The sequence below is a fragment of the Mauremys reevesii genome, linkage group 2 (assembly GCF_016161935.1).
Source record: "Mauremys reevesii isolate NIE-2019 linkage group 2, ASM1616193v1, whole genome shotgun sequence".
NCBI lineage: Eukaryota > Metazoa > Chordata > Testudines > Geoemydidae > Mauremys > Mauremys reevesii.
Genome location: NC_052624.1, coordinates 106,434,374 through 106,459,354, shown reverse-complemented (window position 1 = coordinate 106,459,354; position 24,981 = coordinate 106,434,374). Strand labels below are relative to the sequence as shown.

The 24,981-nt window shown below is 40.7% G+C and overlaps 1 long non-coding RNA gene across 3 annotated transcripts in view; it reads right to left on the bottom strand.

Moving 5' to 3' along the window:
• The window catches only part of LOC120398579, a 186,357-nt gene that overhangs the window by 43,392 nt on the left and 117,984 nt on the right, over positions 1–24,981 (bottom strand). Inside the window, exons 3-4 of one of the 3 annotated variants that reach the window (XR_005594549.1) lie at positions 14,581–14,858; positions 13,707–13,767 (exon numbers count right to left, since the gene is read on the bottom strand). This is a non-coding gene — a long non-coding RNA (uncharacterized LOC120398579). Of the gene's footprint in view, positions 1–13,040; positions 13,768–14,580; positions 14,973–24,981 lie in introns of those variants that run through there. The other 2 variants (XR_005594550.1, XR_005594548.1) reach the window with 2 other exon arrangements.

The window sequence follows — 24,981 nt, the reverse complement described above, 5'->3', positions numbered from 1 at the left end:
AGATGCCTAGGCGATCACTTGCCTTTTCACTGTGTTTCCAGCTTCTCTGCCTATATTTTCTACCCCCAAGTTATGACTCTTAAACTCCCTGTTAGGAATGGAGTTTAGCTGCTTCTTGATGTGAATGTCATTCTAGGAAGAAGTCAGCCAGGAAATCCTGTCCACGGGATTCATTGCCAGTAGTTTTTTACAGAGACATTTTTGTGACATCTATTACCAGCCTTAAAATTAGAATCCTGATTCTAGTTCTAGTTATGAATATCTCTGACTGATAGTATTGTTAAAAGAAAGAGAGAGAGAGAGAGAGAATCCCTCCCCCCCCTTCAGATTGTAATGATTGTGAAAGGTACCGGTTTGACATGAAACATCCTTTGTGTAACCTGGCTCAGAAGCAACACAAGCGCCTTTGCAGCAGCTTGGCAGTATGACTCAGTTCCTTTCTGGAGGGACCACATACTAGGAGCAGTACTGACAAACAAAAGTGTTCAAAACTCATGAGTCACCCCCTCCAACCCTCACCCCCCAAAATTCTGCTGAGATTGGCTTTAATATAATAAACTTTTTTAATACACATATTCTGCCCACTCAAATTCATGGGTGCCAAATTTTGAATCTCAGATACTGTCACTGATTTATAGAAGCCCTTTGCGCACTTTTAATATTGAGTATTTTGAATCATAAGTGGACTCTCAAATAATGGTAATTTGTGAAGCTCCTCCCATACACATCAAAAAGCCAAAGTTCACCTAAAATTGTTTAGTGAATACCATACAAGCAGTTCAGTAGCCAAGCAGTTAATAGCATACTGTCTAATCCTTGCTTCTCAATCTCCAAAGATTTACTTATTGTTTTAACATCTTCCATTAAGTGTCTAATGATTTTGCTTTTATCTGATATAGTGACCATTTTGAAAATATCATTGTTCCCAATACTGGTCTTAAGATAATCAGCTGATCAACAGGGATAAAGCTGGCAATGTATTTTGCTTGCTTAGCGTAATATAGTAATATTTCTATTATATTTTATTCTTCATGGGAATGGATGTGACCTGTGCTCATACTGCATTTTATATTATGCTGAAATTGTAAACGTATCTTTTGCAGATTGGTAGAGAGGGAAACCTGTAACACACTCACTAGTGGGCTACACCTGCATTGGGGTATCGTCCCCCAGCTAGATACATGGCTCATGGGACCCTTTTGTACCACTCCTGTCCTTTTACATGGCATAAAGGGGCCAGAGCAGAGGTGAGGCTCTCACCTTTTAATGACATCTAGTCAAACCCACTTTCTGAAACACAATGCTGCCCAATGGGAGATCCATATTAGAATCCTGATGTTTGCAACTCCAGATTTCAGCAGTGCTTGTGAGCAGGGGCGGCTCTAGGCACCAGCAAAACAAGCTGGTGCCTAGGGCGGCAAAATGTAGGGGGCGTCCCCTGCGGCCAGAGGGGGCGGCAGGCTGGGCCGGCGGACCTGCCGCAGTCATGCCTGCGGAGGGGGCGCTCGTCCCACGGCTCGGCTGGACCTCCCGCAGGCATGACTGCGGCAGCTCAAGCGGAGCCGCCGAACCCGCGAACCGTCCGCAGCCGCGGGAGGTCCAGCCGAGCCACGTGGGACCAGCGGACCCTCTGCAGTCATGCCCGCGGGAGGTCCGCTGCTCCCGCGGCTCCGGGGCGCCTCCCGTGCATGACTGCTTGGGGCGGCCAAAAACGTAGAGTCGCCCCTGCTTGTGAGGTGATGCTTTTAATTCCAAGAGATTGGAGGGAGGGAGGCAATGTTGTTATAGTGTCTACCCCTACTGGCCAACCCCTCTCCACACCCCTGCCCCCTGACAGGACCCCCAGAACTCCTGACTCATCCAACCCCCCCAGCTCCTTGTCCCCTGACCACTCCCTCCAGAGACCTGCCCCACCCTAACTGCGCCCCCCCAGGACCCTCCTTGCTCCTGGTTCCCTAACTGCCCTGACCCCTATCCACCTGCTGTCCCCTCACAAACCCCAGGACTCCCATGCCCCATCCAACCCCCCCTGCTCCCTGACTGCCCCATCCAGAGACTCCCACCCCTACCCCTCCCTGGACCCCACCTCCCCATCCAACCCACCCAGCTCCCTGTCCCCAGACTGCCCCCACCCCTATACAACCCCAGCCCCGGACCCCTTTCCATGAGGCTCCACACAGAGATAGATACGCTGCTCCGTGGGAGCACACAGCCCCGCCCCTCCAGTTGAGCGGGGAGCATGTCTGCCTCCCCACAGAGCCAAATGCTGCCCCACGGGAATGCGCAGCCCCAACCTCCGGAGCGCTGCGTGCCGCGGCAGGGCTCCAGGGGAGGGAGGAAGGCAGGGGAGGGGCCGGCAGCTTGCTGCGCTCGGCCGGGCACTCTGCCCCGTGAGCGTGGACCTCGCGGCTTGCCGTGCTGGGAGAGTGGGGCCATTTGCCCTCCCCGTGCACTTGGCTATGCTTCTGCTCCCTGCCCCTGCTGGGGGAGCAGAGGGCAGAGGAGAGCGGGCCGGGCTGGGCAGGATTTTTAATGGCACGCTGGAGTCCCGGCAGGCTCAAGCGTGCCATTAAAAATTGGCTCGTGTCCCGTCTTTGGCACGCATGCCATAGGTTGCCGACCCCTGGTCTAGACAATCTTCCTTTACCACCATTTTGATCACGGTCTCTCCTCCTGATACTTCTTCACTGGCTCCCACTTACCTCACATGCATAGATGTCTATAATTCTCCCCCTGCCTGCATCTCCATTCTTATATGCTCCTACAGTCTCTCCTATTTGCTACTCTCTGCTCATGCTTGTCACCTCCCTACTTCCTTTGTCTTCTTTATCCACTCATACTTCACTGCCATTGGTGTAATGGAGTGTGCTGAGCCTAATAACTCCTTGGCTAGTGGCACCCACCCTTAAAGCAGTGGTTCTCAAACTTATTTGATCACGCCCCCACTTCTTTGTGTCTGTAGTAGCTTGAGCCCCCTCTGGGCTCCCAGGCAAGAGCCGCCACTCTCCCGCTGCCCGGCTCTTGAAGGCAGAGCGGAGAGCGGCAGCTGCTGGCTGGGTGCCCAGCTCTGAAGGCAGTGCCGCTGACAGCAGCAGCACAGAAGTAAGGGTGGCAATACCATACCACGTGACCCTTATTTCTTCGTTGCTGCTGGCAGTGGCGCTGCCTTCAGAGCTGGGTGCCCAGCCAAAAGCGGCCGTTTTCCAGCTGCCCAGATCTGAATGTGTGCAGTGCATTTTTTCCCCCCTAAAGCTTCTCATGACCCTGCCCCGAATTCATTCCATGTCACCCCAGAGGGGCATGCCTCTCCCCCCCAATTTCATAAACTCTGCTTTAAAGGGCTCAACATGCTCCACTACAACCCCACCCTTCTCATTAATGTACTGCTACCTTTGTCCATCTTCATTTTGGAGAAGCCACTGAAGCCTCCTCCATGAAGCATTCGTGCACTAGTAGCCACTCATCACTCTGTGTATGGCATATTTAGACTTACTTGTTCTGCCATCCTCCTCCTGTTATACTATAAAAACCCTTTGGGGAAGGAATCTGCTATCAATGTGCCACTTTCCTGGCATTGTAGGCACTGTGTTGATTTGCAGTTTTCTACACATGCATTGATATAATAATTTAACAATTATTTTTATCTTTATAGGATTAAGTAAGTATTGTCAAGTGTTGTACATGAGAGCTAAAGTATAAAAACACACATTTCAAGCTACAATGTGCCTCATCGTTAATAAAAGGAAATACTCTGAACAATGGTTATCTTGTACAGATAAGAGATTTACAAATTGGAATATTTATTTACATTTCCATTAAAACAAAATTCAGTGCATAGAATAACGTGTTGATCTGAAACCTATGATTTGGTAAGGAAATGTAAACACAAATTATATCATATAAAATGGTATTTAGTGCTTTTGAAATGTGTCAAACTGATGACAGTTCATTAGAAAATGCTGCAAGTCTAATTTAACATTTGGGGTCTCCTTCCCTTGTTTTTGCACGTGCTATCTTTCCCTTCCTCTTACCCCATTTATATCACATTTTGTACCATTAAGGAATTGATCCCTTTCTCTGTGTCATATCCGGTGCCTGTTGAAATCAATGGAAAAGGTTGCATTAACATCAGTGTTGCAGGATCAGGTCCTTTGATGGTGGACTTGTTCTGAGAGCTGTCAAATTTCTTTCTATGGTCACTTCCAGGGTTCAGTCTGATTGAGCATTTGAACTACTTGCGGTTTTTTGAATTATATGTATTTTGGTTTTTACTGTATGATGCTTTGAGGCCTTATAACAGACACCTTCTAAATTAATAATAAAGCATTAATGACTACTCAGTGGAACATCTTAGTTAGTGGCAGAACAAGGGATACCCTTGTATGTACTGACATATCAAATTGAAACAAATATCTTGTATTTAAAAAAAAGAAAAGGCATCAAATTCAGTAGTACTGAGCTAATGGAAAGAGCTAATATGATTGATTGTTAAATGGCTGAAAGGTTTGCTCCGAAAATATGAATAATGACAAATTATAAGGGCTTCTTTTGTAGTGCATCTTGTTATTGCAGTGATTCATGCTGAAAAAATTGTTCGCAGGCACCTAACAAAGCTGCTGCTTGCTTCTAGCTTTGAGTTGGTTTACATTTTTTCCACATACTTGAGCTTGAGGTAGAAAATATGTCACTGGTCTTTACAACTTGGAAAGTCTGTTTTATTTTTTTACTGAGTAAATATTGCCTTGTTTCACAGAGTACATCAGTCAAGCATATCATCTGATTTTATAACAAAGACTACACCCATTTTCCTGTTGGCATTTTAGGTTGAAGTTCATTAACATTTTTATAGGTACAGTAATTAATATTTTATTTACTGAATTTCCTCATCCCTTATTTTGGCTTCATTTCATTACAGAAGATGTACATGGTAAGTTTACAAAATTTTGGGACAGAGGGAAACCATGCAATTTTCATCTTCAATTTAAGGTCAAATCAAAGTTCAAAAGCTTTACTGAACTACCAGATTAGCACTGAGCTCAATTTAAGGGGGGAAAAAAACTGAAGGAAACCCACAATGCCAGAAAAATGTGAGACACTCATTATAGGACATAACTAATAAATGTTTATTTTACAAACAATACACCTAAGAAGCGAAAGAGCAACTAAGGGCAGAATTTTTAATTTCAAGTCTGAGTGTCAGGAAATAAAAAGCTAATGCTCTATCCTCCCCTTTATATTAAACAAAAAGAAAGACAGTAAAAAGTGGAAACTGATGCTAACAAGAGAGGCGTTAAGAAATGTTTTTTCCATCTGTAGAAAATTTCACCTTTTCATCAAAAAAAGAAAAATGTCCCCACTGTCGCAATCCGATACGAAGTTATGGCTTTGAATGGCCAATTGTCGGTCCACGGCCATCTTGTCCTGTTAAAAGGACAGGACTGCCTCCATCTTGGACTAGGTTCTTGTTGTATAGGAGAGGGTAGAGACTCAATCCTGCCCAACAACACTGGCTGTGTATGCTCTCCTGTGTTTTTGTTTTTTTTTCTCTCTCCTGCTGGGCCATCTAAAGGTCAGGCTAGTTCTGTGTGTGAAGGCCTGATTCTGCCCGGCAACCTTTTTTTTTTGGGTCGGACGTCTGGAGGTCAGGTTAATTCTGCCCAGCGACTCACTTTCCCGCTCTTTTTGGACCCAGTCATCTAAGGGTCAAGCTTGTTTACTTGTCAACTCCAGTGTGCCGTGTGCAAATCCTGCTGACGTGGGGTGGCAACAGCTTGAAGCCTGAAGGGAGGAGGGACCAGGGAGCCAATCAGATACTGACATGAAGGAGTGAGACCTTTCTATAAAACTAGGTTTCCCCCCAAAATTTGTGTGGAGCATCAGCATTTTAGCTGAAGGACCTGATCACCCTTTCGGCCAGGGTCTCCTCCCAGTATAGCTAGCTCGTGTCGTATCGTTTGAATTTGTTGTCGTTTGGACCCAATCCCTGTCAGCTCGTCATGCTTCTGGTGTCTGTTCTGCTGGTCAGCTGCTCCTGGAGTGCGGTATTTGCTTTTTAATATCTGACAGTTAGCTTATCTAGACTCTTATTTTTCCCCTCCCTAACTCGGTACCAAGTATCTACTCAGGATATCAGGATTGTATTAGTGAGCTCAGAATTACACAATTGCTTAGCTAGTTTGTATAATTGTTCTATTTGTTAGTGAATTGTTAATTGAATTGTTAATTGCAAACTGTTTTATGTGTGTGAATCACTGCTCTGTCTTTGTCCGGAGTGAATGAATCTGGGAGCTGTCTCCACCTGGAGATTAGCTGACCAAGGGGTTCCTATCCCCGCGGTCTGAATGAGTGGAATCTGCCCAGCTGCAGCCGCACCACACTCTGGGTTACCCTTAGTGTGAAAGCAAGGGTGGCTGAGGCAGTGGCCCGTGGGTCTCTTTCTCTGTGTTGCACCGGGTACCGCCCTGATGAACCCGATTCCTATCTTGTGTGATTGGTGTGTCTGCCTATTTGGTGTGGTGTGGTGAGCAGTATAAAGTGTATTATTACTGTGTTTTGGGGTGTGTTTGTAATTTTAATACCATCCCAGCCAAAGTTGCCTGCTCCCCCGGCCCAAGTTGTAATTATCCCCCAAATAAACGCAGTCACTTGGCTTTTCACTGTTATTCTAGTCCTGCCTGTTTTTCCTCACTCAATACCAAGCTTTAATGGACCGCAATCTATTTCGGACACCCACAACTACTGAAAACTGAAACGTTTTTTGCAAAAAGAAAACAATGCAGTTTTCAGCCAATTTTTTAAAAAATGTTTATCAGTTTTCCAGTGAAAAACTGGAAGAAATTCAAGGAAAGCAAACACTTTTCACAAAAAAATTAATTTAGTCAAAAATTAACCTCATACAAAAAAATCAAAACTAAGTTTTCCACCTGACAAGTAATATTTCATAACATGAAGCTATTGGACATATGAATGTCAGTGCCTTCACCCATACCAATGGGAACATCACTTGGGGACTGAATCTCATGGACCGAATCCCCTCCCCTCCCCCAAAAGCAACAAGACTTCCAGCAGTAGCAGCATAATGCTTAAGGCATCCCTCTAGATACAGCTTCTTGTATTATACAGCAGAAGTATTTAAAAAATTGTTTATTTTATTTTAACCCAATTCTGCAGTGCTTATTGATGAGTAGACATACCTGCTACTATGCAAATAGTCCCACTAATTTCAAAGGAACCACATGTGTAGTAAAATGCTATTATTTTGTATTAGTTATATTATATTGTAATAGTGGCTAGAGAGCCTGATCAAGATCAGGATTCCTAATGGAGGGGAAATAAATTAGAAATGTATATCAAAGTGTTACCATCCAATGTGATGATCTTAAATTTATTTTGACTACAGGAAATATCATATTATTAAAGATACTGGTTTGCAAATGTCCACTGGGTGATGGCTGTTCTCCTTTAAGGCCTTCCCCATTACAACTATTAGTTTCTAAATCCATCTCTTCCAAATACCTGGGTCTTGGTTCATTTTTCAGTGAGTAATGCAGAGCCTAGATGCTGTACATCCTCTGCAATACATCTGTCCTCACCTGATTTAAGAGGGGAATGGTCTACATGGAGAATACTCTTCTTTTCTTTAACCTTTTTCAAGCAACTTGTTTTCTTTATTTTACTGATAAGGTAAAAATGCAAAATAAAACTGCAAATATGTTATTATCCATTTAAGACTTGAAAGTTGTAACCTTCATCTTACTGGAGTGTGGAAGGTTTGTTTTGCTACATTTGAGTATGCAACTAGCATGTCTATTATATTCTGTTTTACCTACCCCCTGATAGAGCCTGAACTAGCAGGGACCCAATATGTGTAGATAGGTGCAGAAACTATGGCAGTAATGGACACAATACATTTGCCTAATCTTCTAGAGAGGTCATATAAAATGAAGCATTATGGCTGCTAAACTGCATAGTTTTGAGGCACTTTCAAAGCTGCAATATATGTCTCCTTTAAAGTGCCCTCACCGAGTGAAGCTTCCTTTCTCATAAGCTCCAGCAGGGCCAGAGAGGAAATAAATGGAAATTAACAGTTGATGAAAGGGGGCTATGATATATTATTGAACTCAGTTTCCTTGTGGAAATGCTGCAGAATGAAAATCAATATTCCTTACAATCTTACTTTATAGGTGACATCTATAACTTAACTTTATGCGGAAAATGTGCAAGAAGTTAAGCTATAGGTGTCACCACTGATAGTACTGGGGTAAAATATTCCCTTACAAGCATTGACAAGCAATTGGAATTTTGGAGAACTGAGCTATTTCATCTTGTTTATCCAAGTTGCAAAATCATCTCAAAATGTATCTTCTGAATAGGACATGTTGGACAGATAATATGATGTCAGGAGTAAATCAATGCCAATAACAAAGAACACTGTACATGTAAGAAGGAAAACTAAACCTTTAGTAAAACAAAGAGAAAATATCATCAGTTACAAATAAAAAAATAAGAAGGGGAGGGGGAAAAAAACAACCCAGCAGTGGTCTAATGCATTCCCTAGAGGTTTTGTTGTTGTTTACAATAACAATCTTCCATTTTCCTTTGACCTTACTTTCCATCAGGAGACTATAAATGGAACTCTAATAGTTTTCCTACATCTTCTCTTGGTGAAAAAGGGACATGAAAGCTGGTATATCCAGTTATCAGAAAACACCACTTTAAAGGCATTCAGTACTTTCAACCAGCAGCTATTTAAAGGTACACGTTATAATTATGTTTTTCTTTTGTTTTACACTTTTATCAGCTTTATTAGACTTCGGAGCATCAGGTTACGATAAAAGAACAAACAAAAACAAGTTGCTGATCATTAATATCTTTACAAAATAACAGTTCTTCCCGGAAAGTAAAAGGCAAATACTATATGTTCTCTGCATGGCCTTACTGTGGCACCCATTCATAATATGTCAGGTCTTTTTCAAGGTAGTTTCTCCACAAAAGCTAATTCGCTGATTTCCAATAAGGTAAGTGTGAATTTTATTATGGTTTCAGAGATGTGGCTGAGCACATTATCATTGCAATCTTTTTTCCACTTGCAATTTCAAATCTAATAGGGCTAGGCATAGTAGTTATTATTATCATTATTATTTGTGTTCAAGTAGTGCCTAGAGGCCCCATTTTAAATCAGGGCTCCATTGTGCTAGCCACTGTACTAATACATGGTAAGTGACACTTCCTGCCCCGGAAATCATTCAGTCCAAATAGACAAGACAGACATAAGCTTGGAGAATAGAAGTATATCCCTAATTTACAGATGGGGAACAGAGGCACAGAGGGATTAAGTAATTTGTCCAAGGTCCCACAGGAAGACTATGGAGGTGGGAATTTAACCTCAGTCTCCTGAGATCTAGGGCGTTGCCTTAACCACCATTATTCCTCTAATAAAATAGTTGAATGAAAACCTCATCATTGTTCTTAGTGATACCCACATAGTTGCTGGTAACTGTGATATTGCAGATAGGGTGATCAAATGTCCCGATTTTGGGGGCTTTTTCTTATATAAGCACCTAACACCCCCCACTCCCATCCCCATTTTTTACACTTGCTATCTTAAACTAACTGGTCACCCTAACTGCAGAAGTTGTAAAGCTTTCATTAGTGACATCCACACTTTCCTCATTAAAAGGAAGGGGCCAATGGAAGATAATTCTCCATTACCAAGCTTACGTTATGTATGACCTGAATAGATCAAGAGAATTCTCATCACAATTTTTACATTGCACTGCTGAACTGTGATCTCACATTTTGCATCTTTCCTCAAGAGCAGAAGGGAAGCACAATCGAACACAAGATCATAGTGCAGTGTCAAAGGCCCACATGACAATGCTGACTAAAGTAGCCAAACTGTCATCCATCAAGGGACAAGGAAGGATCTAGAACAGCTGGCTATGAGGGGACTATAAAGAGTTGACAAATTAAAAGTTGTCTCTTTAGAAATGAGTTCTAGTGTAATTATCCCATTAGGACTCTGGAATTGAAACAAAAGGAGAACTGATGTGAAGAAACAGATTTTACAGTCCTTTGCTTTCTTATGTAAGAAAACAATTTGAATTGTCACCAGTTCTGTTTACCTTTAATTAATAGGGGAAAAGGTAAAATATTCTTAAAACAAGTTAGTGTTTACTTCCTGTAATCGAGACTGAGTGCAGAGAATGACAGGTTGTGTGTGTGTGTGTGTGTGAGTGTTCTTTTTCAACACATTCACTCTCTTTGGAATCAATCCTGTATTCCTTGCACACCCAAAGCACTCACTGAAATCAGTGGAGATTTAGGGGCTACATGGAATGCAGTCCATGCCCCCTAACTTCCTATCTGTTTACTTTACTAACCAAACCAAGTTTCTATAACTTTCAACATTGCAGATGCATGACAACTCTGGAAGTGTGAGATAAATTCTTTCCATATTCACAGTCAACAAAATCATCATCAACACTAAATTCCAATAGCAGAATCCTTATTGTTGGTAATGATGTGAGAGCCAGCTTGATTTTCTACCCAAAAAAAAGCACTTAGATAAAATAAGACAAAATTAGAAGGATGATTTTTTTTATATATATAGGTGCTTATCAGTGTATTATCTAGGCACCTTCCAAGCTTTTTATTCCATTTCTTCCCACGTGGTAAAGCTGTAAACTGAGTAAGTTTCTTCCAAAAATTATTGACATTATCTCATTATAACAGATCTATTTCTCCAACTACAACCAAGCTTTACTGTTCCTTTAATCAGAGTATATTCAGTATATGGCATGTGAAATACTGTATATTTAACATATAGTTGGATATTATATTTGCAGCTATGGGTAATACCAGAAACGCTTATCCTTAGTTCATTAAGTCTAGAGGCATTTTAATGGTCCTTTAAAGTCGTGCCTATAATGGTTGTAACAACATTTCTGGAATTTATACCTTTTAGCTGTAGAATGAATCTGCCTCATCTAGCTCTGTGTATAGTTCTCTCTCTTCATTTGCTAGCAATTTCATTTTTTAGTTAAATTTCCTAATCAAGTTTGTTTGCTGTAAATTGTCAGTTATGTCACATCATACACAGAAAACTGCAGAGCAGGTCACATGGTTTGTGTGTGGAGGGCTGGGTTTGGGGCTGTGGGCTAGAAGAGAATATTACATATGCTAAAACTAGGACGTGTATAATGCAACTTCTCTTCAGAGACTAGTGAAAGGACTGATGAAAATCAGCAGCTTAACATAGGGTGTCTTCTAATAATGTGCTGAAGAAATCACCTCAGTAAATTGGAGGGTATTTTGGGCTAACTCTTAAGGCACGAGTTTGCCTAATAACAAATAATAGTTCTGTTTCATCTAGGTAAAATAAATCTCTTTGAAGGAACAGAGTCCAAAGAAATCAGCTGCTTGTATAGGATTTGTTATGATTTATACTGTTACATATTTTAACCAATGCTATTTTAGAGTAAAAGTGTAATGTGAAAAACGATGTTCCCTAATTCTAAATGATACTCCAATAAAACATTAAAAGGTAGATATATTTTACTACCATTGATAGGGTAGAATGTGTATTTTTTCTTCTCAGGCTGCCTGTATAGAAAGGGTACAACAAAGACATAAGAAAATGTCACCATGAAGTAACAGTAAAAAAAGAGTGGGATTCTTAAATGTGCTCTGTGTTGTCCCAACACTTCAGTTCATGTTGAAGTCAATGGAAGTTTTACCATTGATTTAAATGGGAGCAGAATTAGGTCAATGCTGAGTACTTTTGAAAATCCCACCTCAGCATTTTGCAAAAAGCAGAAAAAACAGAGTGATGGGATAAATGGGACTTTATTATAAACAGCAGAATAAATTAGTGCAATTGTCCATTCTATCTACAACATCAAAATACAGATAATTAAAATGCACAACTGTGGTCTGAATCAGTTAATCAGGCAACACAGTGAAATATTGTCTTTTAATATTAAGGCTTACTTTTAAAAAACATAGTACCTCAAAGCTACCTAGAGCTCCACATCCCCTGAACAACGGACACAGTACGATTCCTGTGTCTGCTACACAATTCCTTTGTGACCTGAGGCAAGTTATTTAGAGCCACTTTTCTAGTAGCTGGCACAATTTAGCACTGCCAATTATTTGTGCCTGCAAAAAAAGTCATTTGAATGTTATATCCTTTATCTCATTTCGACCACAGAGAATGAGATAGCATATGTTGAAATTATAATAAACAGAAGCCACCATTCTTAATGATTTATGACATAAAAGAACTAGAGGAAGCATAAAAACCATCAGATAGCCATAAAATCCCTATAATCCTTAGCAGGAGGCTTCCTCTGATCCTCCTGCAAAACCAAACCCAGAGAACAGGATTTAAATGATCCCAGATCACCTATCACTTCCTCATATGGGGGATGAGGATTTACATTAGGGATACCCTATTCCTGTAGTGCCAGATATTGAAGCCATACCCTAGCCCTGCAGGTCACTGCAGGGGGACAGTGAGATAGAAGAAAGGCAATTCCCAGGGTGGCAGTGGCAACTCTGGCCCCTCTGCTACCTCAGTGAACCCATGGGGTAGCAAAAATTGTAACACTGTCATATAACTGCCAGGCACAAAACCCTGCTGTCTGGCAGTTACGCAAAGTTGAAAAAGTCCTTCCTGGCCCCTTGAAAAGCTAAAGCTAAAAGTTGAAGCAAGGTAGGGAATCTAGCTTCAATTAACCAAACTCAAAGGAATAGCAGGTGCAGTAAGAAAAAACAGGTGCAGAACGGTGACCCATGCCCAGGGGAGATGTATAAGTTGGACCACTAAGGTATTCTTGGGGCCCAGGAATGGACCAGTTAGACTATAGAGGTGGGGCTAAGAAGACTGAAGCTCCTCCTGTTTCCAGGACAAGGCTGACAGAGGTAGGTCATTGTTCCTACCCCTAAGGGCCAGACTTAGCATCTTTATTTCCTGCTACTCTGACCAATAACCCCTCATCCCCATGGGTGTAAATCTGAGTCTGGATGCAAATGGCCTCTATGTTTATAATCAAACCAAGATCCTGAATGTAAATGCTGCCAATCTTTGGGGGTGTTCAGGATCTATATCTGGAGCAGAAATTTGCAATTCAAGTATTCTGAGCTATCAGTAAAATGCATTAAAAAAGGACCATGTGGGTAGTAGACGGTGGTACTGTCTCTTTAAAATTAGTCATGTGTAATCACTAGGGGCACTCTCACAGGATGCAGACACATTTCAGTTCTGCATGTGCGGAGTCTGCAGGAGCCATCTTGTCAGAATAAAGAGAGTGGTGGTTTAGGCTTTATATCCCTGTTCTTACTCTGGCTCTTGAAATACACGGGCTGCAGCATATTCACAAAGGAAATACTCTTGGCTGCTTCACCATGCTAGAAAGAATGAAAAGGTTGTGCTGTGTATTGCCCTTTGGCTATAAAAACCAAATTGCTTGATGATAAACTTTAATACACCATTTCCATGGATGAGTTTGGAAGAATCAGTTTGTTTGTTTGCCTGTCTACCCAAAAGCCTGTCTCTGGTCTTTCTTTTTATTTTTCCTGCAACATTTATGTGCTTATTTGTTGAGCAGTACCTCCTACATACTACCTTCCATTGATAGCAACACATAAAGAGAACCAAAATTGCAGTCCAATTAACCTACTAGGACTATAATAATGTGACTCACTGATGCAAATTCCTGTTCACTGCACTGAAAACCTCTTGACGTTAATTGCTCTATGCACTTTCTGTTGGAAAACAAGTTTTCATTAGTGTTGTGGTTAAAAAATAAATTAGAAGATATTCCAGTAATAGAATTGAAAATTCTAGATTTTAAGAACTACCTTTAAAATATTTATTTATAGATATAGATAGATATACACACACATAAATATGATATGGGCTTATACCTGTTCTACAGGTTGGTTATATCTCTGGACATCTCTGTTTGGTGTAAGTAGTAATATTATCGACTGTTGTATCCCAAAGCAGCAGTTTAATCATCTCTTTCTAGTTGGTTTTCCCCTAACATCTTGTTTCTTCTACAGCTGGTTCTTTGTGAATCCCTCGGGTTCATGAGATATATTATTTGAAGTAGTCTGTACACAGCATGATATGATATTATACACAATTGTAACAATTGCTGTAGAGCACAATTTTGGCAACATGAGTTAAGTGATTCCTTCTGACACAATAGAAATGTAAGTCCTAGTGGTATATCTGAGAATTAACTCATTGCCCATGTAAGTGCCTGTCATCCACAACTGGGATGTAGATAGCTGTCTGTTACTGTAAATCAGATGTTTCTTTGGTTTTTACATGCTATCAAGAGATAATCCCATATTCTGTAGAGATTTATGATTAAGAAGACATCATCTCTTGATGCCAGCTGTTCTCTTGATCTTGCCAGCTATTACCTACTCTTTAATGTTTTATTTTTTTGGTGAAGGTGGTTGAGAAAGTTGTGACAAAAAAAATTCTGCTTGTATAGCCTAGAGATTGGGCTAGTTCCATTGATTGATGACCATCTCATTAGTATGCAGATAACATAGAGCTCTGACCTTTTTTTGGCAAATCTGTTCCCTGATTGATGCTGTCTCTGTGCTTTTCAGAGATATAGCTATGGATGACAAGTTGACTGATGCTCAATCCACACAAGTGAGAGTTGATGATAGGTCAGAAGACACATCTAGAGGATGTAGCCAGGATGCAGACTGTCCATTATTGAGTGTGTTTTTTCCATTTTTTTCTCAAGGAGCTTCATAAGGTGAAGTGCTTCTGGATTCCTGGTTCAGGTAGCATTCGAAGCAAGTAGCTCTTTTTTCAAAAAGAGATTAATCTGAAGGAGATCAGAACCAAGATGGCAGGTCTTTCAATACATCTTAAAGAGAAGCTGCAAACATCATTCAGTAAGGAAAACATTCCATTTTCTTAGTGCTTCTATTTTTACCATCTGTTTAAAAAAAAACATGTGGCGATTCAGATTAAAACTGGCTTGTGCCATTCCAATCCCATTTATGCAAGAATTACTAGCAATAATAAATAAATAAATAAACAAACAAAAAAACCCTTTGTCAGAGGGAACTCTCAATATTCCTTGTTTACTGCCCTCCATAAGTTTAGATAGTCTCATTATAGGCTATGGAAACACAATAAATAGTCTTAATTTACTCTGCATGACCTTTTCCTTTTTTACATATTATTTCCTGTGGGATTAGATCATGCAGCATAAAAAGGAAGGCATGCCTGTATGTGACCCAAGCTAATGTTTCTTTTTTTTTCTTCAGTATTCCATGGAGTTCATAATGCATTTCAAGTAAAAATAGAGGGTCAGTTCGATGCCTTAAAATGCTGGCTGAGAGGAGGGTCACCAGGAGGGGTTTCTGGAGGAATTATGGCTGATTCTGAAATGGTGCCGCATGCAGTAACCCATATCCTGACGCTTGTTGCTCCAGAGATAGGGCTAGGTCTGTGGCCCTGTTCTCATCCTATCTCTACTCCTTCGGAAGAGTGCAGCTGTGACAGCCACTCTAGATTAGACCAGACCTGGCACTTCCCACCACAGTCGTGATTGGGTGCAGACTCAGGGATTCAAAGAACATAGAAACAGCTATACCAGATCACAGCAGCAGTTCACTTGATCTTGTATCCTGTCTCTGACAATGGCCAGTACCAGTGGTTTCAGAGGAAGGAGCAAGAAACATAGACATGGTCCAATATGAAATTACCTGCCCAAAGAGGAAATATTTGTCTTATTGACTTCATCATAGGATATCGTCCAATGCTTTTAAGTGGACCTTACATGCGTAACACAAGTAGTTTCTTAATGCAGGTTTGTACTAAACTCATCGCCATCCATCTGAACAATCGAACACCTATGCTTGCATATAGTGCACTCTGTGGAAAAAAAATGTTCAGCAATTTCACAAAGAGTACAGGAAATATATAAAATATTTATACATATTGTAGATTCAAGTTTAGAGAGACTAGACTGGGGTCCTTCATAATTGCTTCAATGGGCTCCTATATAGTTGGATTTGCTTTCAATAATCCTCATCATTCCTTTCATTTTATATTATGCTGCACATTAAATGTCCCATTTATCCTTTTCGGATAATAAGAGTTGTTTCATTTCTGTTTTTATGTTATATTTTTCATATTATTTACTTTTTTAATTCCTTTTGAACAAACTATGGCAGAGTTTGCCATCTGTTATGATTTTGTGTTAGAATTTTTTTCCCCTTTGCAACTTGTTAATCTCTCTTATCTCCCTTTATGGAAGTTTCATCATTTTATTTGTCTGCTTCAAGACTGGGAAAAAAACAGCAACTCAGTTTGCATCTCTCTCCCACCACCAATCACTGTGTGACCTTGGAACTGTCACTTAACCACTCCATGCGTCAGTACGGCAACTTGTAAGGTGTGTATCACAATAATAGCTGCCTCTGAAACATTCTGTAAGGTTTAATAAACTGATGTTTATAAGGAATGTGCTGAACAAGAGTCTATATAAAACGCTTCCCCTAGAAAGGTTAAATGACTTCACTTAGGGCTTATCCGGGGGGGGGTGAGTTAACCCTAACCCGGACCTTGTCGCCCACACGCAAGGGGGAGGAGGCGGTGTGGTGGCTCTCCCTCTGCAGGAGGGTTGAGCCCCGACTCGCCAGATTACACTTATCTACACTTAAAATGCTATGGCAGCATAGCTAGAGGAGGGGTTCTCCCATCAGCTTAGGTAATCCACCTCCACAAGAGGTGGTAGCTAGGTTGACAGAAGAATTCTTCTGTTGACTTAGCGCTGTCTACACTGTCAGGAAACTCTGTGGAGCAGCGGTAGATCTGGGACTGCAATGGTGTGCAGAAGTCCACAAGCCCTTTGGCAGACTCTGGAAATTGCTTTTCCTCTCACTCCCAGTTAGTAATGTTTGGGGTCCTCCTGAAACCATGGAAGATGAGTTAAATTTGGTCTAACAGGTTAGGACTTCATCCTATTCAAATTTATTTGAATTTTGGTATTGGTTTAATATTACCAAGATCTGTCCTTCAATTATATTTAACCTCGCCGCCCCCAATTATTAAGACTGTCAGTTGTGTGTTTCATGGCATTACACTTAATAATCCACATTCTGTGTGGCTGTTTTCCTTTGATTCCTATCCACTGCATTAAAATTAGGGCATGATGTAGGGAAGTGATCAGTAGGATAATTGTTTTTAATGTATGCTGAATTAAAAATGAAGAGGGGCTATTATTAATTTTCTTTTAATTTACTAGGGCACAATAACTGTTTTGTTATGATAAGCATTTTATACAAATTTATAAAATTATCATGATTCTGATGTTCTGTTTGATATAATTAATAAGTGTATTTCTTCTAAAATGAATAATTTCCCTGCCCTGAAGGAAGAAGTTTCAAATAGCATGCTCATTTTGTATGCTTTTTATGACTGTGACAAAAAAGCTGCAAATTAAACTTTTGCATACATCAAAGGCCAAATTCTCACCAACCTTCCTCTCTTTGAGTAGTATCTTATTCCATGGGTAGTTCCGTTGCAGTCAAAGGTTTGTGAGAAGACTCCTATTGGCTTTGGATCAGTTCCTGAGATCCAGATCCTCAAAGATATTTAGGCACCAAACCCACTGAAATCTTTGGGAGTTAGGCACCTAACTACCTTCGAAGATCTTAGCCTAAGTGCTTGCCAAGGTGAGTAAGGGTTGTACACATAAGCCCTAAATCAGTATGATTTTATATGGAAATTATAGTCAGTGGAGCTACTCCCGATTTACAAAGTTGTAGCTGAGAACAGAATTTAGCAACCCCCAAACAGCTTGTAGGATAAATTTAGAACTATTCTCAGTTCATCAGGAACATAAAGGTGAGTGACAATGAGAACATCAAATTCATTTTGTTGCTGATGTGGCTATAGACATTTGAGAACAATGTTCGGTTTTGTTGCTTTCTGATGCATATAATGTCTTCTATCTGAGAATGTCAGAAAACTCAGACGAGTGAATTAACTCACAACATCCCACTGAAGTAGGTAAGTATTTTTTATCATCTCCATTTTACAGATGAGGAAGCTGATAGCAGAGAAAGCTTTGAATAAATTACCCAGTGCCACAGTTAATGACAGAGCCAGGAATAGAATCCATAGTTCCTGACTCACAGTCCTGGACTTTAACTGCTCAACACAGCATCAGGTATGTCATATTCCTCACACTGATTAACAGTGACAATGCAAATGAGCATATCCAACACAACAATGGATGAGTGCCTCTACAGTTACCATCTTCCTAATTCCTCCAAATATTGTGTGGAGATATTGGGAAGCATTCCCAGGTGTGCCCAGGAGAAAGAGAGTAAAATATGTTACTATTTTAATTCTTGTGAAAAAATCACAGCTGCCAAAGCTTTTTGAACCTCAAAAAGCATTTGAGTTTGGTTTTGAGCATTTACAATTATGATTATATCAGCCCCCTCTATTATTTGAAATTGATTGAAGAATGAGGTTAGTAACATGCATATCTATTACTTGTTATAGACACATATGTTATAAATGGTCCCTGCTTTATTTCAACCCTTTGATTATGGGGAGCATTTTCTAAAGCGCTGTTTCCTTCTTATATACAGTATGTCAATGGAGGCAAAATCCTAATGAGTAAATTGCATTCTAGGTAAGAAGCTCTAGGTGGCATGAGTCATTTTATGGGTATATCCATCTGTTCTGTACATTAATTATAACTTCAGCCACAAACATTATTTACAGTCACATCACAAGAAAGTTAGCTGGAAGTGATTTATATCCATGTGTCCTGTATGTTCTTTATTCTGCACAGCATGCAGCTGTTACATTTGCTGAATGTTCCAAATTCAAATTGGGGGCAAAACAGTGAATTTCCTGAGATTATTTATAGTAAACCAAGGATGGCATGTGTGGTTCTACAAAGATAGAGAATCGGCACATTTGGAGAGCTGTTTGAAGGACAGGATTGAAGACAGAATGCATTAATGCTGATTTGAAATCAACTAACAATTATGGGTATGCAGATTTACTTTACAAAGTATATTACTGTGTTTTGTATAAAAATGTTTTATAATCAGTATCTTTATAACATTTTCCATTCGCAATTTGTTTAATTGTAATTTGCCTAATAGTGTTAACATTTAGACAATAACATTAAGAGTAATGATGCTTTTAGTTAGAGGACCACAAAACTTCTTACAAAATTGGACCTCTTTTCACAATTTGCAGCTTGGGGAACAAAGGCATAAAGAAGTTAAGTAATTTGTCCAATGTTACAAAGTGAGTCAGTGGCAGAACTAGTGGTGCCCACGCCCTCATAACCACTAAACTATGATGCCTCCCTTTAAAAATCCTAGACAATCCACTTTATGAGCCTATAAGATATATCTGTAGAATTCACTTTTTTAATAATCAAACAATGTACATAACAAACCTTTAAACTTCTAGGGCCAGTGCTTAGTGCTTAGCTTCCATGATTGGAAATAGATTTTCAAGGGCTTCCATTGGATTAAAATGAAGCATAGGCCTTTTTATGGCCCTCTGCACAGAGGTGATTTTCATCCTCATCACATAAAATATTTGTTTTTTAAATATGTTAATACTCATGCAGAGGTGTTGTAGCTGTGTTGGTTCCAGGATATTAGAGAGACAAGATTTGTAAGGTAATATTAGATCAACTTCTGTTGGTGAGAGAGGTCTGCATAAGCTCGAAAATTTGTCTCTCACACCAACAGAAGTTGGTCCAATAAAAGATATGTCACCCACCTTGTCTCCTTAAAATTCTTTAAAATGAGAGAAATTGCATCTCCAATATCAATGTTTTGTAGGAGATAATAGCCCAGCAATATCCTTCATTTTGTTGCCCTTTGTTGCCCACCCTTGTATGTAACTGTACTCTTGATATTTATTCTTCTGTACCACTATATGTTGATGTGGAGGCTACAGACATCATTCCTAAAGGTTTTATGCTCAACATAATAGGTCAAATTCATCCCTAATGTTACTTTACTGAAGTCAGTGGGATTACACCAGAGATGAGTTTGGACCATCATATCTAACTTTATTTTCCCCTCTTATTGTTCCCAGGTGAAAACTTCCAATCCATTTTGCCCCCTCGTCTGATTATTGCTTGAGAGGCCACAACATTTTATGACTCATTATTTACTCTGTTATATAACACATCACCAGTTAGATTCAAATGATCACTGCAAAGAATTTCAAGTATCTCTTTAAGTATATGTTTGGTTATTATGCAACTTCTTTTCTTACGTTTACATACACATTGTCATTCAAGCATGCAATAAACACAACTCTTATTGTATAAAATCAACCTCTGTGTCGAGAAAATTTTTCTTCTTAGTTGACTCATAGTTGGATAGGCTGAATTGTCTAGTAGATAAGACCAAAAACATTGAAATAAATTTTTATACAAAATGGAAAAAATATACTTGTGACAAGCATGGCAATTTTCTGCAATATCTTTGTAAGACCTCGTTGAAATAAGTTCAAGTATTTTGGGGGTCCATTGTAGTAAATGAATTTGTAGTATATACTATTGTGAGCCAAGATTGTATGGAACCTCTTAGGAGGGAGGATGTGACAGAAGTGATACTGAGGTTCAAAGAACTATATTGAACCATATGATGGTTCAAGTTCACAGGGGACATCCTGCCCACTGTCAGAGAGTCCAGTAGATGGGAAAATCTTGGAGCCAACTTCCTGGAGGGAAGAAAGCAAGGAAGAGGCTGATAGAGGCAGCAGCCCTGTCCCATGGGGATCTAATGCACCACTGCAAAAGGAATTGCAGACAGATTGACAACTAGAACAGGAGGAGCTGCAGCTGTAGAAGAACATACTGTGTCTGGAAACTCATTTGCCAGTAGATTGGGAGCGCCAGCACCACTATTAGAGTGAAAAGAAGGAGAACCAGTGTCTGCATGAGGAGAGATGGCACCAGCAGAGCTGTAGTCTGGTAGGTGAAGCCTGACCCACTGTACCTGTCTCAGTGGGTGGCCTAGACACCAAATTATATCCTTGCCTCTGGGAGGTTGTTGATATGAATGTGTTTCTAAATGCTTTTGAAATGGGGTGCGAATTGAACAAGATGGGACAGGAGGACATGTTAGGTGTTTGGTTCCACTAAGGGATAAAAGCCTTAGATATTTTCACATTTGTGGACAGAGAAAATTAAGAAGATTATGGGCAATGTAAACAAGCTCTGTTGCAAAAGTTTAAATTGACCCCTGATGTACATAGGAGAAGGTTTTGGGAGTTCAGAAAAAAAGGAGATGTGACCTACCTATGCTGAGGTTTCAACTTAAGTTAAGGAGTTACATAAGAAAGTGTAGAACTGGTTGGGGGGGGGGTACCACATTTAGTGAGGTCTGTGAGTTAATGGGCTTAAAACTATTCTATAAATTCTGACACCCTGACCTGAAATTATGGTTAATGGGTAAAGATCCTAGAGATGGAAATTGGCAGAACATTGTGTAGAGAGTTGGTCTGGGTTTGATAGAAAACCTAACAGGGAAGAAATGGCATCAGAGGACAGGGATTGGGCCCAAGCGAAGACCCACTCCCGGGGAGTTGGAAGCTACCTCAAAGAAGCCCCAGGAAGGGTGGGGAAAAGAGGGGTTCCATATGTGGCTAGTGGAATCACTTTGCTCAGGACTGCTTCCTCTGCTCACTGGGGGCCAGTGCAGTGATAGGAAAGCCAGAGTTAGCTGTGTGACTGAATCTCCAGAGGGGAGGAGTCACACAGCCAGTCCTCCAATGGCATAGAATGTTCATGCTGAGCCATTCACGCCCCCAAAGCACCACCCACTTGTCATGCTTACCCTTTTAGATGGAGATCCATCCAATTTTCAGTGGGAGCTGAAGGTAGTAGTTCATGGGGAAACAATCATTGGCTGAATAGATACTGGTCTGCTAAGACTATAGTTAAGCCCCATGTTGTGAAACCCAGTCAAATGCTCCCAGAGTGTGAAATCTGAGTTAACGTTCCTGGTGTAAGAGCCTTCGCTCTACCTACAGTACTGATGTCTATACAGACCCAGACCCAGGAGGCTTCAGTCGTGCCAGATCTTCGGCGACAGTTTGGCAGCGGGGGGCCCTTCAGTGCTGCCGAAGACGCGGAGCGACTGAAGCCCCCTCTCCCCACCCCCGCCGAAATGCCGCCGAAGACCTGGACTGCTGCCAGGTGAGTACAAGCACCACAGCTCCTCCGCTTTGCCCCAGGCCTCCTGACTCCTCTGGGCGGCCCTGCTTGAAGGAAAATTTTGAGTCCTGAAGCTCAGGCCAGGGAGATAAGCTCTCTGCTTACCCTTGCCAGGGAACCAGGGGAGTACAGAACGTGGTGATGGCAGTGACTCCAGGCAAAATAAGTGACACCAAGGAAACTGCAGTGCACTGCCAAATCTGTGACACCCATCCAAGAGCAAGAAATATATAAATGAAGTGTCTGACAGTGGCTTGGGAGATGACAGAGGTAACTGACCAAGAAGGAAGGAGAAAGTCTTCCTTTAATCTCTGACTGCTTGATATTCTGTGAAAAAATAAAGGACCCTGACCTAGGTGGGAGAGGAAATTCTGCTCACCTTGACTCAATGTGCCTGGAACAAAAAAATCAGCCCCGTGGAGTGTTCTTAATGGGCCATCAACACATAGCTCTCTGACCCAGATGCAAATCTATCTGAGCCTAATCATTTCCATTAATCCTAATCTCATGTATTGTACCTAGGGCTCAGTTCTAAAATTCAAACTGAAACAGTTTTATGCTGCAGTATACTCAGAAATGTCATTTTACGTCATCACAGTTTTTCTGTTATTCAAGAGGGAAGGAAAACAGTTTAAAGGTGGCCAGTGTAAATTAAGGTAGTTTTGAAAGGATAGCAGTATTAGGAGAGTGAGTCCAATTTTTTTTTTAAACTAGGTTCTAAACTTAGGTTCCTAAATCCTTATTTAGGCACCCGAGTAGGTGGATGTATTTCAAAATTTCTGAGCACCCCACAATTCTGTCTCTTGACTTGAGTGGGAACTGATGGATGTTCATCGCTATTGAAAATTAACCCAGTTAGGGTCTAATCTTGGCATTAGGCTGCATTTACACTAAGGCTTTTTAGAAATTATCCCATTTTGGTACGGCTCCACAAGAAGTATTAGGGGCCTGGTGCTAAAAAACAAAAAACAAAAAAACCACCAGTATTTGGTCTAAGTTAGCTGTCCCACAGTTGCTACCATAGGTGACGCTCAGGATGGTATGCCCCCTCCCCCAATTTCTGCTTGGCCTGCCAGGGGAGAGGAAGAGGGGCTTTGTCGTTCTCCCACTGCAACTGCCCCGTGGCACTCTTGTCCCTTGTCCCTGGCAGCCAGGCCCGGGTGGGGAGTGGAAGTGGTGGGACTAGCTACTTCTCATGCAGGACACTCCAGGTGGCTGCTCTGTGAAGCAGGCAGTGGCGGGCTGCCCCCAACCCAGATGCTGAGGACAGGGGTCCTCTCTGCTCCCAGCACATTTCCGGGTCACTCGGCATCTGTCCCCGCAGCTGAGCCCCCATACTAGACCAACAGTGAGCACATTTCTTAAAAATCCACAATGCAGATCAGGTCTTGTTTGACACACAGTATACCAACATCATTTTAAAACACAAAACAAGCAGCTGTTGAATAACACTACACAGCAAGTCAGTGGCCTAGAAAGGAACAGAATCTAGTTTTGCTGTTCTACTCCATGAACCCTACAATTTGAATTCATAGATTATGGGTCCTATAAAAAAAGCCAAAGGACAGACAAATTACATTTAATCCATGTAATTTGCCACATTATGTCTTTCTAGTGCACAAGGTACAGATCGCATTATGTGTAAGTTTCTCTTTCCTTTGAAACTCTAGACACTAGTTACTAGAGAGCAGTAGAAAAATCCATACCTAGATAGACCCTTGGCATGAGCTCATATGAATGGAGCAAAGGATATTGATAGACGAAGTCAATCCAAAATGATGATATTTCTGTAGGTTTTTTTTCCTGAAAACGTAAGAACATTTAACCAAACTGGCGAGGGGGAGGGCAATTATACAAAAAGTGTTGCAGAAATATATTCTCAAATATAAGTAGCAAAATAAATCCTTTGGTATTTGTGGTGTCAATATTTACTGTTCAGGAAGATTAATACTTAGGCAAATGTTCAAGAATCTCACAAATGTAATGAGGTTTTGTACAAATGAACATTTGATTGAAAAAATCATGTTGGACGTGCATTATTTGCTGGTCATTATTTCTCATTCCTCACTGTCCTATTTCAAAGGTTTCGGTCACGCATTCAGGGAGCAGAACGAAGGCCATGTGCCCCATTGCAAACCATAAAAGACAATCAATAGCAAACAATCCAAGGGCACATTTTATGAACAAATCACAAGCAGAAATGCATTGGTAATTAAACATTTGGAAAATGTTTATACAGCGAATATATATATATATATATATAAAAGTGAAAGAAGAAAAAAGGGCTAAATTTATACTGCATGTTATTCACAAAGAATAATTTGACTGGCTCTGACCTACACACTGAATTATGGAAGATTTTTTAAGAGATTCTCAATATCAGAGAAAAGAAAAAATCTCTCAGGCAACCGGGTTTCCTTTTCCTGCAGACAAAAGGAAAACTAGTATTTCAGGTTAAGTGTTGTACTAATGGCCAGGCTGGTCACAATGCTGTAATTACAGTAATCAAACACTATTTATTTATACCATGTCTCTTTTGCACTAGTCTCATGCATACTCAATATTTACAATTCAATCTGCAGTTTACAGCCTCACATTGGCAGTGACTTCTTTGAATATTTAATAAACTACTCCACTTAGCAACTTATATTTATACATCATATGGGAATAATGCAATAAAATTGCTGGCAATTACACCACCTCCTGTGGTACTTCTTTATTC